Below are 13185 nucleotides of genomic sequence, written 5' to 3'. Positions count from 1 at the left end.
TTGGGTTTGGGGCTGGCTCAGTTGGGGGGGGGGGAGTTTTCTTAGTATATTTTATTTTTGGGGGCATAATGAGATCTTGGGGTTAACTAGAGAGAGGTGGGGCTGACACAGAAGGAGGGGGGGTATACAGAATTGGGACCGCAGATAGTGAAGAGCTCAAACCTGGGGCAAAGATAAGAGATAGAGGAGTGGGAAGCAGAAATGGAGCAGGCTGAGAAGGGGTAGAGAGTGATGGACTATGAGAAGGTAGGATAGAGGAGGTGACCTAGGCAAGAGGTGAAGTTTCCGCTGGATGAGTGGGAACAGAGGGGGGTTTGCCATAGTTTAATACTAAGGACTTGGTTGTTTTAGTAGTTCGGTTAGGGAAATCTCCAAAAATGGCACTACCCATTTTAGTCTCAAAGATTGGAGTTGGCGTCCCATGATGTCTACAGTTGAAACGGGGACAAGACATCAACGGTTGTATTTGGAAGTCCTTGTTATGCGGAAAGCGAGTTCTAGTTTCAGCATGCCCCACTGCGTGGAGCCATGGACCAAAGGGTGAGGTCTTCACAGGGTCAACAAAATCCACCTGAAACCGGAATTCACACCACTTATCCAGTATGTTTGGACACAACAGTTCTTTTTTTTTCTTTCTTTTTTGGTATATTTCATAAATTTAAGAATTGTAAAAGTTTATATAAATTTTAATATTTAATAAAATTGTGTTTGGAACAATGGGTTTGATATTTAGCATATATCTTGAACATGTTCACAGCTGGTGATCTGAGAAGACTAAATATATCAAAAACAAATCGAAACAAGCTGCGGCGCACAATTAAAAGATCAAAGAGTTTGGAGGATCTTTTCAAATTCGGACTTGTCGCTCAAATTGAACAATTATACGGTAATTGATGCGCATAAAAATAAGTTAGCCCAAAGAGGCCCAAGTGATTCAAAAAAAAGAAAAAAACGAGAGGCTCGTAACATCTTACGAGGCCCAAGAGGACCTGGCAGGGGCTTGGCAGGGCCCCCCAAAAAATAGATTAGCAGACGGTCTTGGCAGGTGCCCTCCAGAAAATAGACTGACAGGTGCCCCCTATAAAATAGATTGTCAAAGAAAGGAGGCTGAAGACATCCCTTTACTCAGACCATGATCAAAGCCCAACAAATATCTGACCCAAAAGGCCCACACATGCGGCATCCTGCTCTCGAGCGTGGCATTTCATCAATCCCAAGCTCAGCATCCACATGGAACACATCAGTCTTAGGAGGACCCCACCTGGCAACTAAGATAGCCCAGTAGAAGGAAAGCTCCCCCAAGACTCAAGATTCCTAAGCCTAGAAGGACTCCTAGCATAATAAGAATCCTCACACGAAAGGAATCCTCCTCTAGGCAAAGACGTGTTATTGTGAGCTGATTAGTTGAAGATAAGACAAAGTCAAGCCTTATCCACATGTGTTTTGACCCTTTCTTTCGAGGATAAAGGAGGTGTGCAGAGTCTCAATATAGGGACGCCCCCTCTAAATATACAGATTCAGTCCCTCAACGAGGACACCCTCTAGAATCTAAAAAGTTGCTCTCTATTCTTACTTTAGCTATATAATTGCACCCTGATCATAATTCCATCTATGAATTCCTTAATCATATCTCGATTTCTTGTTATAATTTATTTTTATAATTATTTATTCCTAAAGCCGAAACTAACTTAGGCGTCTGAGTGCTAACGCCTTCTTTGCACGTCCCCCATTCAGGATTTGCATTCGCTCCGACCCAAGTTTTGAGTATAATCCATATCTATTGGACCCATGCGCTTTTTGAATACATCAGTAACGATGAGACACACTAAAAGACAGAAATTTAAAGGAAAAAATTGCATAATATCCCCTTATATTATAGAAAAAAATTACTGAAAATTTATCTGTGTTAATTAAATAAAAAAAGAAAATTCTTTGTATTTATAAAACATGCCAATAAAAAAAACACTCTCTCCGTTATTGCCTACGTGCGCTAGAAATGTGAGTGGAATAACATTTTCACTTAGTTTCAACTTTTGATCTCTTTGACTGGACAAATTCTTATGCAATTATCCCTCTCTTTATTATTTTTAATTATTTTTTTATTTTTAAAGTTTTGCAATTTTGTTAAAAAAAATATAATAAGTACTAAATAATTAATAGTCATCAATATTTATATGTAAAAAATATTATTACATCATAGTTTATTATTTAATTTAATTTTGTGTTGGATACTGTATTATTTGATAGTAAATAAATTTTAATTTTTTAATTTAATTTTATTAAACATAAAAAACATATAATTAAATTACTTCATTATATTAAAATATATAAAAAAGGATACAATAAATAAAAATAAATAAATAAAGAAAAAGAGATGTCATCTTCTCCAAGTTGCCAACCACCCTCCGCCTCCGCTTCCCGACCTCCGTCTCCACCTCCCTACCGCCTAGTCCTCATGCCGCCACCCCATCCCCCTGTCTCTCCTCGCTGCCTTCCTGACTCCTACCTCTCTACACCACCTCTCCAGGCCACATCCCCTTCCCCACTTCTCCATGATGTTTGGGTTGGGCTAGGCGATAACATCGTGCCATCATCGCCCACCCAGATTTGGGCACGAGACGTCCTGGGCGACAATACCCGTCCAGCCCAGGTTGTTGATGCCCAGACGAGTGACGGCCGATGGAGGTAGAGCGGCGACCCTTCATCAACTTCTATATATAAATATTATGTATGTATAATTAAATAGTTGTTTGGTTTATGAAAAAAAAATGCAAGCAATCCCCCTGTGATATTATAAATGAGCAAATTATCCCTCTACAAAAAAAAAAAAAAATAGCAACTTACGTCCCTATATTTTTTAAAATATAGCAATTTGTCTTCTTGTGCTTTTTAAAATAAAGCAATTTACCTCCTTAGACATGGAGGTAAATTGATTTATTTTAAAAAGTATAGGGAGATAAATTGCTATTTTTTAATCATTTATGAGGCAATTTACTTATTTGTAATATCACAAAAAGGTAAATTGCACTAAGCCCTTTACTTTATACATAATTGTATATAAATGTGAAATATATTTTTAAAATACATAAAATTTGGAGCATTCGTTTTTAATTATTGAAGATCAATGGTTATTAAAAGTTGATTAGATCCTACGGTTCTGATGCGATCATAAAAGATCCAACAGTCATTATCATAACAATAATTTATAATATATAAGGGTACAATAGGAACTTACAAAAAAAAATTAATATCGTAAGTACAACAAATGGCAAGAGGAACAAGTGCAAGAAATATAGGGAGTTTTTTACCTATTTTTTAACACAAATAGTTTTTGACTGAATTTATATAACACCCACGTCTAAGACATGCAACCAATTCAAACAAGACATGGTGGCATACATGATACATGGTACATAGATGTTAGGTACTACATAAAAATCAATACGTTTTATAAAATCCACAGATACATATATTCAAAGATATTGTCTGAAATCGATACTTCTTGGTAGGATACATCTCTTGCACGAGTTCATTCTTAATTGATATTGACTTTAATTACAAGTTCAAGCAAATCAATTAGGCTGATATAATTATCAATGTTTAATGGGAACACATGGATTTAATGCAATTTATCCCCATGTAATATTGCAAATCAGCAAATTATTTTTATATAAAAAAAATAATAATTTATCTTATTATATTTTTTAAAACGAAATAGTTTACCTTTTTTTTACCTCCCTAAATTATTGTGTTTTAAAGACGATATAAAAATAAATTATTGTGTTTTTTATTTGAATTGATGAACTGAAAAACAAAAGGAGACCTTTTTGTCCCATATAACTATTTGTCTCATTATATACCTAACCCTATCCGGCTACCCCTAACCCCCACTCGACCAAACTAACAAAACACCCAATTTCGTTTTCTTCTCCATCTGTCGGAAAACTATTTAAAGCCCAGCCAAATTTCCTTCAAGGCACACACACAAACATCCAAAGTCTCAATCAAGAACAACATTGACAACAAGAGAATCCAACCATGACTCCATCTCTCATTCTTGCCTCCCTTCTTCATTACCTTCTCATACAACTACTCTTGCTGCCATGTCAGCAAAACATTCTCACACTCGCGGCACCTGGTGGCGGCAAGTGGAACCTCCTCCTCTCCGACATAGCCGTCTCTGCCATGCACATGCAGCTCCTTACTACAGATCGTGTTGTCATTTTTGACCGTACAGATTTTGGACCCTCCAACATCTCTCTCCCCAATAACCATTGCCGCAATGACCCCAATGATCTAATGCTTAAAGTCGATTGTACTGCCCATTCGGTAGAATACGATGTAGCTTCCAACTCCATCCGGCCTCTCAACGTGCTCACCAATGTCTGGTGCTCCTCCGGCTCAGTCATGCCTGATGGCTCTTTAATGCAGACTGGTGGATTCAATGACGGAGACCGCAATGTTAGAGTTTACAAACCATGCGGGGATAATTCTTGTGACTGGCAAGAATTTGACGCAGTACTTAGGCAGACAAGATGGTATGCCACCAATCATATTTTGCCTGATGGTAGACAGATTATTGTTGGTGGTCGTGGGCAGTTCAGTTATGAATTTTACCCTAAGAAAGCTGGAGCTGATCAATCATACAATTTGCCATTCCTTTCACAAACTAATGACCCGAGAATTGAGAACAATTTGTACCCGTTTGTTTTTCTTAACGTGGATGGAAATTTATTTATTTTCGCCAACAACCGAGCTATCTTGTTCGATTATACAAATGGGGTGGTGGTGAGGAACTACCTGGTGGGTGTCAAAATCACCAAAAATAATTCCTACTACACTTGTGAAAGTGGGAGTAGGGTCGATCCACATAAATTGATTTTAAGTTGATTTCTTTAAGAATAAGAAAAATAATGGGGGGAGATTGATGATAAAAAGAATTAATTGAAAACTAAATAAATAATTAAAAATACATGGTGAAGATAGGAGAGAAAAATTTTTCGGTTAAGGCTAGGATCATACTTGATTCTTGTGAGTTGATCATTGATGCAAGAATAACACATGTATAGACAAATAAACCAGTTATGGTTGTTGGTACGACCTAACAACCTCACCTTTCCTTACCTTTTTGTCAGCCAAGGTACGACGGTTGGCTAAATCCCTAATTAACAGACAACCCTGGGAACATCCACAAGATTTAATCTATTAACAGCATTAAGAATTAGAAAGGCCTGATTCTAATAAACAAACTCCTACGAGGATAATTTGTTTAAACTAGATCATACATTCCCCATAACATAACTAATTACTATGACATAATTAATCATGCTACGTTGCTACTAAGTATTGAACTAAATAAACAATTACACGGATTTATAAAGTCTAATTAGCTAAGCAAACCTTCTTGATAATGAACAACCAGCCGAATCATTCATAAATCAGACGTTTGTAATTAAAGCACAGAGAATAGCATGAATATTCATTTAACAAGTGTAAAGGACAAATTAGATCTCAGAACGATTACGAATCAAGCAATCACCATATCTTAACCAGAAAATAAGGAATTTAGCCGGACATGTTAATGGAAGAACACACTAAAAAGTAAAATTCCATTAATTCCGGTTATAAAATAAAAATAAAAGAGAAAGGATGAACAAAGAATTCTATAGAGTTCTAATCAATAACTGAGTCCCTTCAAATGAAGAGACTCCCCCTATTTATAATAAAAGTCTCCTACGAATCTAGACGTAGGGGAGAGATAAATACGTGATTAACTCTAAAAAGGTAAATAAATCACAAGAGATAAGTCTTAAAAAATCCTTTCTAAATCTAAACACTTCATTCCTTTATCTATTGCGGAAATTACTCGTATTCCTCCTTATCTCGAGTTGACCACTCCACTAAGCGTGGGCACGCTTAGTCAATTCTGCAGAAATTTCCGTGTAATCTCCTTTTTTTTCCTTTTTGATGCCTTCAATTTCGATTTTAGCTTGATTTTTGCCATCTTTGCCTCATATCTCCCTTTTTTGCTGAATATGCAATAAAATCACATAATTAGGGATGTTTTGGCTTTAAAAAGAAAGATTAAATCGCTATAAAATCGTGACAATTGCAGAGTTATCAAATACCCCCACACTTAGCTATTTGCTTGTCCTCAAGCAAAATCAAGATGCATTCAAAAATTTCCTCCAAATCTTGAACTACTCAAGGAAATTTCTAATCATGTGCAAAGTAAATGACATACTTTATGAAGAAGATAATTCAACATGTATCAAACAAGTTTTCACGTGATGGCCATTATCAAAACCAATCGCACAAAACTAGTGGACTATTTTCTCTCCGTTTTTCATTCTCTCAGGTGTATATATGGCTCAAGTGTATCTCTCAACACTTACTACGACAATGTTTCACTATAGGCTTGCCTATACACTATATCTCCACCACTTTTGAAATATGCACATATATGGATCAAAAGATCTTTAATTTTGGTTGTAATGGGGCTTTGGTTTGGGATAGGATAAAAGGATAATGAGGTTAAATGCCAAAAAACTAATTAGAGCACCAAAAAATTTGAGTGAACAATAATTTGAAGCTCTCAAAGTTTACTCATCTCCCTTCAAGATCTTTCGGCAATTCTTTGAACTATGCCTTTCTTATTCCTTTTGGAGAGTTCATACATTTTTTTTCTTCTCTTTTTTTTTTCTTCTCTTTTTTTTTCTTTTCTTTTTTTCTCTTTTTTTTTTGTTTTCTTTTTCTCCTCTCCATTTTTTTGTGATAGGCATAGACCAAGAAAATTTATGTCGGTTCCCACAAAGTAAAGAAGAACATAATTTTGGAACCCCCACACTCATTTTGAGATACATCTTTTAAACACATAAATCACAAAGGTTAATCCCCCATCTTGAGAACTTGTTCTTTTGAAAATAAACCCATTTCCCTTGATGCTCTAATAGTTCTTGGAGGGATCAAAATCAAGGTTTTAAACAAACAACGGGATAGGTTCGTATATGACGGGTTATTCAACAAAATAGGTCAAAAGGCTCAAAGGAGTTCTCTAATGTTAAAATGTGTTGGGTGGTTGAAGAAGGCCGAAAGTGATTTCTAATGCCTTTATCATATCCAAATAAATGCAAATTTGTGTGGCCTCAATGTGGTTCAAGGCAAGTTCTAAGAAGACAAAGTCATACAAGTGTTATTCTCTCAAGAAAGAATGAAGATTTTTTTATGGACATATCAAGCTCAAAATCTCACGAGGTATGTTTTAGTCCACTAATCCTACATCAGAAGATTTTAACTCAAGTCATTTTGGTAAAAACAAGCTTTCAACTAGTGAATTATCCTCAAACATAAAACATGTATTCTTTTTACACATATCATCATCAAGCCAAGATTAGTCCAAAATTGAAAGGGTTTTATCATGCCAAAGTTTTTCAGAACCAAGCAAAAAAATTTTCATAAGGCTAAGAAATTTCCACAAGACTCAATCTTCAAAAGTTTTGATCAAGCTAATTTTATCAAAAATCAAGAAAATCAAGCACAAAAATATCTTTTCAAGCAGTTTCAACAATCAACAAGAGCAACAACCATTTTCAACAGGCAACCAACAACACCCAATTCAAGAAGCATGCTCAACAATAATACCCCCACACTTAAAATCCACATTGCCCTCAATGTGGACTATGACATGCATTTCAAGGAAAAATTAAAAGGTGAGAGTTTAAGGAAGCGTCCCTGAGTGCATGTCGCGAAAAGGTCATGGTGTGGATGGTTGCCTTGGTGTCAACCCGAAGTGTTCAAATAAGCCCATCAAATTGGCTTCTATGCGAGCGATTTTTCGAGCTATGTCGTCCAAGGTTGTTTGTTGTGGATTCGGTGGTGGCGGTTGTGGTCTAGCTGTGTTGGTGTCCTCTCCTTGCTCCGTTGCTTCTTTGTTGGCTTCGCCTTCCTCATCATTTTGTTCATCCTCATCCTCATCCTCATCGTCTCCATCATCGCTCTCTTCATTCTCGGTGTTTACATCCTCGTTTGTTGCATTGTTGTAAGTGATCTTGAAGTGGAAGGCATATCTCCGATGGGCAACCGTCCTACATCCACAAACTCAAAAAGACTACCATTTCTAGTGACAAGGCCATTCGTGTTAAGGTGGCCATGTCCAATGGTTACGATTCACAAGCGATGCGAAGGTTATGGAACGAAGGGCAAAAAAGACCAAGATTAATCGCAATCAAAGTAATGTATGAACCAAGAATTAAAGCACGATTTCGGTTAATAGAGGATTGAAATTGTGTAGCCAACCAAAATCCAAGATTTACTTTGGTTCCATGTAACATACACCACAAGAAAAATAATTCAGCTTTAGAACAAATTCCAGACGTATCTCTACGACCGAAAAAATTGAAAGCTAGGAAATGATGAACAAGCTTGAGCACGGGGCTTTTCAAGTAATGGCTTTTCGATCTACTAGGGTGATAGGCAAGGGGATCAGTAGACAGTTTACGTCATTCGTTGAAAGGATTAAAATTATCACGATAATCACATAAAGAATTAACGTATTCGTGAGTGCGTGCATTTTCAGTGGTAGTGAAACCCAATGCAATATTGAACTCAGTCAAAGTCATGGAAAAGTGACGCCCCATCAAACGAAATTTGACTACTCCTGGCGTGTCTAATGTGAGTGATGATGGAGTAGTGAATTCATAGGTGGTGTAAAATTCTCTCGTGAGTTCAACATATGCATGTTCGTTACAATCAAAGAAACATTTCCAACCAATATTATCAATCAGTAAGGTACTACTATCAACAGCATGTAAAGTACGTAGAGTGTCAGTGTTCAATATTTTACATGGTAGAATAGTACGATTGCTAAGTAGTGCGTACCGATCCTTCTCCGTACTAGTTGTGAATCTGAGGATGTTGCTAAGAGCTTCAAATGATGGCAGAAGTGTGTTTGCACAGTGCGTGCTACGGGCACGGGTTCCCGATCTGGAGGGGGTTCCTTCTTCACGGCTTCTTTTTTGCCTACTCATCGTTAATCAACTGAAGAGAAAACAAATAAGATAAAATTAAATAGGAGAATGAGAGAAAGGAGTCAGATAAATCGTGCTCTGATGATTTCAGAGACGTGGCGACAGCAGCTGTTCAGCGACGGCGACGACGGGGGGAAAGATGCGACGGTGGATCTGCGATGTAAAGAGGACGGCAGAATGAGAGACGAAGGGGGTAAAATTGGTAGTTGTGTGTCGCGTGGGAGGTGAGAAACAACATACTGTGGTGCTGAGCTGGAGAGAAAACGGCAAGTGGTTTCACGAATGGCGACGACAGACGGCGGCGGGATGAGGCTGCAAACTTGGGTCTCTGTTTTCGAGAGCGAGAGAGAAGATGAGACAGAGGGAGATTGGAGACGACGCGACAGCGATCGGTTTCGCGAATGGCAACGTCGGACGGCGAAACAGTAGCAGATCTTCGTGAACGACGATGGAAAACGACGGCGAAGAGCTTTTTCCGGCGAGATGGCTTTGTTGATAGAGAGTTCTTGGCAGATTTGAAGTTGGGTGAGCTGAGAGAGATAAAAAGAAAATATCAGTCAAAGATTTTGAAGTGCGATAGAAAGATTTGACTGATTTCCTTATGTCTTTTGATTTTTTGAATTTTTGATTTTTCTTAAATAAATAAATGAAGGTAAATGAAGTGAATAATCAACAACCTATGAAGTGCGGCTAAGCGTGGGCTCGCTTAGTGGAAGCTCCAAGTCTGTTTTGGTGAAGTGAGTTAAAACAGTTTTGAAAATTCGACTAAGCGTGGGCACGCTTAGTGGAAACTTCAAATCTGTCCAATTTAGCCATCTAAATAGATTTGGATGCTTCATTAAGCGTGACTTGCATCGCAAAACTTGAATAAAATTTGCAAAAACTAAAATCAAACGAAGGAGGAAAGGAAAGGATAGAGATTTTATGGGTTGTCTCCCATGCAGCGCCTTTCTTTAACGTCTGTGGCTAGATTGAGAGAAATTCGTTTAGGTGAATGCGAGATCCACAAGTTGAATTTTCTCAATTGTTGGTGTTTGAAAGTCCTCGTAGAAAGGTTTGAGCCGATGTCCATTCACCTTGAACACCTTTTGAGTTGTGGGACTCTTGATTTCGACTACACCATGGGGGAAAACATTAGTAATAATAAAAGGTCCAATCCAACGAGAATGCAACTTACCTGAGAACAAATTGAGCTTAGAATGAAAAAGGAGAACTTTTTGCCCGACAACGAACTCTTTCCGAGATATGGTGCGATCATGGAATGCTTTTGCTTTTTCCTTGTAGATTTTTGAATTCTCATAAGCATCATTTCGTAACTCTTCGAGCTCTTGTATTTGCAACTTCCTTTGTCCTCCCGCTTCATCCATTGACGAGTTGAATTGTTTGATCGCCCAATATGCCCTATGCTCAAGTTCGACAGGGAGGTGACAAGATTTACCATAAACCAAACAATATGGGGACATACCTATGGGTGTTTTGTACGCCGTACGATAAGCCCAAAGTGAGTCATCCAAGCGTGTACTCCAATCTTTTCGGTTAGGATTCACCGTTTTCTCGAGTATGGATTTGATCTCTCAATTGGAGACTTCCGCTTGGACATTCATTTGGGGGTGGTAGGCGGTTGAGATTCGATGCGTGATGTTGTATTTCTTGAACAATGCCTCGACCACCTTGTTGCAAAAATGTGTCCCTCAGTCGCTTATAATTGCTCTTGGCATACCAAACCTAGAGAAAATGTTAGCCTTGACAAATTCCACAACAGTTTTAGCATCATCAACACGAGTGGCCTTTGCCTCTACCTATTTAGACACATAATCTACTCCTAAAATGATGTAAGTTTTTCCAAAAGAAGATGGGAAGGGGCCCATGAAGTCGATTCCCCACACATCAAATACTTCGCATACAAGTATTGGGGAAAGGGGCATTTGAATACGAAGGCCAAGATTCCCTACTTTTTGGCAATTTTCACAAGATTTACAAAATAGATATGCATCTTTAAACATACTTGAAGATTTACAAAATAGATATGCATCTTTAAACATACTTGGCCAAAACAAGCCGCATTCTAGCACTTTTCGTACTGTCTTTTTTGGTCCAAAGTGACCTCCACATGCATATGAATGGCAAAACTCAAGAATAGAGGGGATTTCAGTTTCAGGAACGCACCTTCGAATGATTTGATCCGAACAAAATTCCATAAGTAAGGCTCATCCCATACGTAGTGTTTGGCATCACTTTTGATCTTATCTTTTCTTGCTCTAGTCAAATCTCGTGGTAGAACACCAGTGACTAAGAAATTAACTATATCAGTGTACCATGGGGTGACTCCTTGAATGGTGTGAAGATGTTCGTCCGAGAACTTGTCATTTAGAGGTGGTGGGTTTTCGTCGGTGACCAATCGGCTATGATGGTCAGCTACGAGGTTCTCCGCACCTTTCTTGTCTTTAATCGTTAGATTAAATTCTTGCAGCAGCAGTATCCATCTTATCAATCGTGGTTTTGCCTCTTTCTTTGAGAACAGGTATCTCAACGTTGCATGATCAGAATACACAACAACTTTAGTTCCAAGTAAATAATGGCGAAATTTTTCTAAAGCAAAAACAATAGCCAAAAGTTCTTTTTTCGTTGTTGTGTAATTGCTTTGAGTGTTGTCTAACATCCGTGAGGCATAATATATCATGTGGGGATCTTTTCCAATCTTTTGGCCTAGGACAGCTCCGATGGAGTGATTACTAGCGTCACACATTATCTCAAAAGGATGATTTCAGTCAGGGGGACGAATCACCGGTGCTGATGTTAGCGAATCTTTTAACTTGTTAAAGGCTTTCATGTAATCTTCATCAAATGCAAAAGTTACGTCTTTCCGCAGCAGCGCACACAGTGGTTGGGCGATTTTCGAGAAGTCCTGTATAAATCCTCGATAGAATCCTGCATGTTCAAGAAAAGAACGAATCTCCCGCACACTAGCGGGGTAAGGCAAGGATTTTATGACGTCTATTTTAGACCTATCTACTTCTATCCCCCTAGAAGACACGATATGTCCTAGAATTAAACCTTGATCCACCATGAAATGACATTTTTCATAGTTTAGAACGAGGTTTTTTCTATGCACCTTTCAAGTACTTTAGTTAATTTTTCCAAACAATCTTCAAATGAGTTTCCGTAGACAGTAAAATCGTCCATGAAAACTTCAATAAAGTGTTCAACAAAGTCGGAACAAATACTAACCATACATCTTTGGAAGGTAGCGGGTGCGTTGCATAGACCAAAGGGCATTCTTCTATAGGCGAAGGTTCTAAATGGGCATGTGAATGTTGTTTTCTCTTGATCTTCCGGGGCCACTGGAATTTGATGGAAACCTGAATATCCATCAAGACAACAATAATGAGATCGATCGGCTAACCTTTCTAACATTTGATCTATAAATGGAAGTGGAAAATGATCTTTCCTAGTGGCGGCATTAAGCTTTCTATAGTCAATACAAACTCGCCACCCATTTTGAACACGTGTGGGTACTAAATTTCCAACAGAATTTTCGACTACAGTAATACCTGTTTTCTTAGGTACTACTTGAGTCGGACTTACCCACTCGCTATCAGAAATTGGAAAGATCATACCTGCATCGAGGAGTTTCAAAATCTCTTTCTTTACTACTTCCATCATCAAAGGATTCAACCCGCGTTGTGCTTCCCTTGAAGGTTTTGTGCATTCCTCTAGGAGTATTCTGTGCATGCAAGTTGAAGGACTTAAACCTTTAATGTCGGCAATAGTCCATCCAATAGCTTCTCGAAACTCGCGAAGCACTCGGATCAGTTTTTCCTCCTCAAGATCAGTGAGCTTGCTTGAAATGATCACCGGTAATGTTTTGTTCTCTCCCAAGAATGCGTACTTAAGGTGTTTTGGTAACTGCTTTAATTCCAATGCGGGTGCCTGCAATATAGAGGGAACAATTTTAGTGTGAGAATGCGGTAATTTGATGAAAGCAGTGTTAGTAGGTAAAATTCGAAGGGCTTCGAGTTCAAAAATGGTGTCACCGATGTTTGGGTCTATGATCATATTTTCCTCCAAAATTTTTGCTTTCTCTAACGTGAGGCTTTCTTCCAATGCATACTTCACATGGTCATCGCTGCCAATTGCTATGGATTCCTGCACGAAAGGT

General features: G+C 38.2%; 1 pseudogene; it reads left to right on the top strand.

The window, feature by feature from the left end:
- Positions 3992-13185, top strand: part of LOC105172778 — a 13780-nt pseudogene continuing 4586 nt past the window's right edge.

Source organism: Sesamum indicum, linkage group LG10, assembly GCF_000512975.1.
Source record: "Sesamum indicum cultivar Zhongzhi No. 13 linkage group LG10, S_indicum_v1.0, whole genome shotgun sequence".
Lineage (NCBI taxonomy): Eukaryota > Viridiplantae > Streptophyta > Magnoliopsida > Lamiales > Pedaliaceae > Sesamum > Sesamum indicum.
This window is presented reverse-complemented; position numbering and strand designations above follow the sequence as displayed.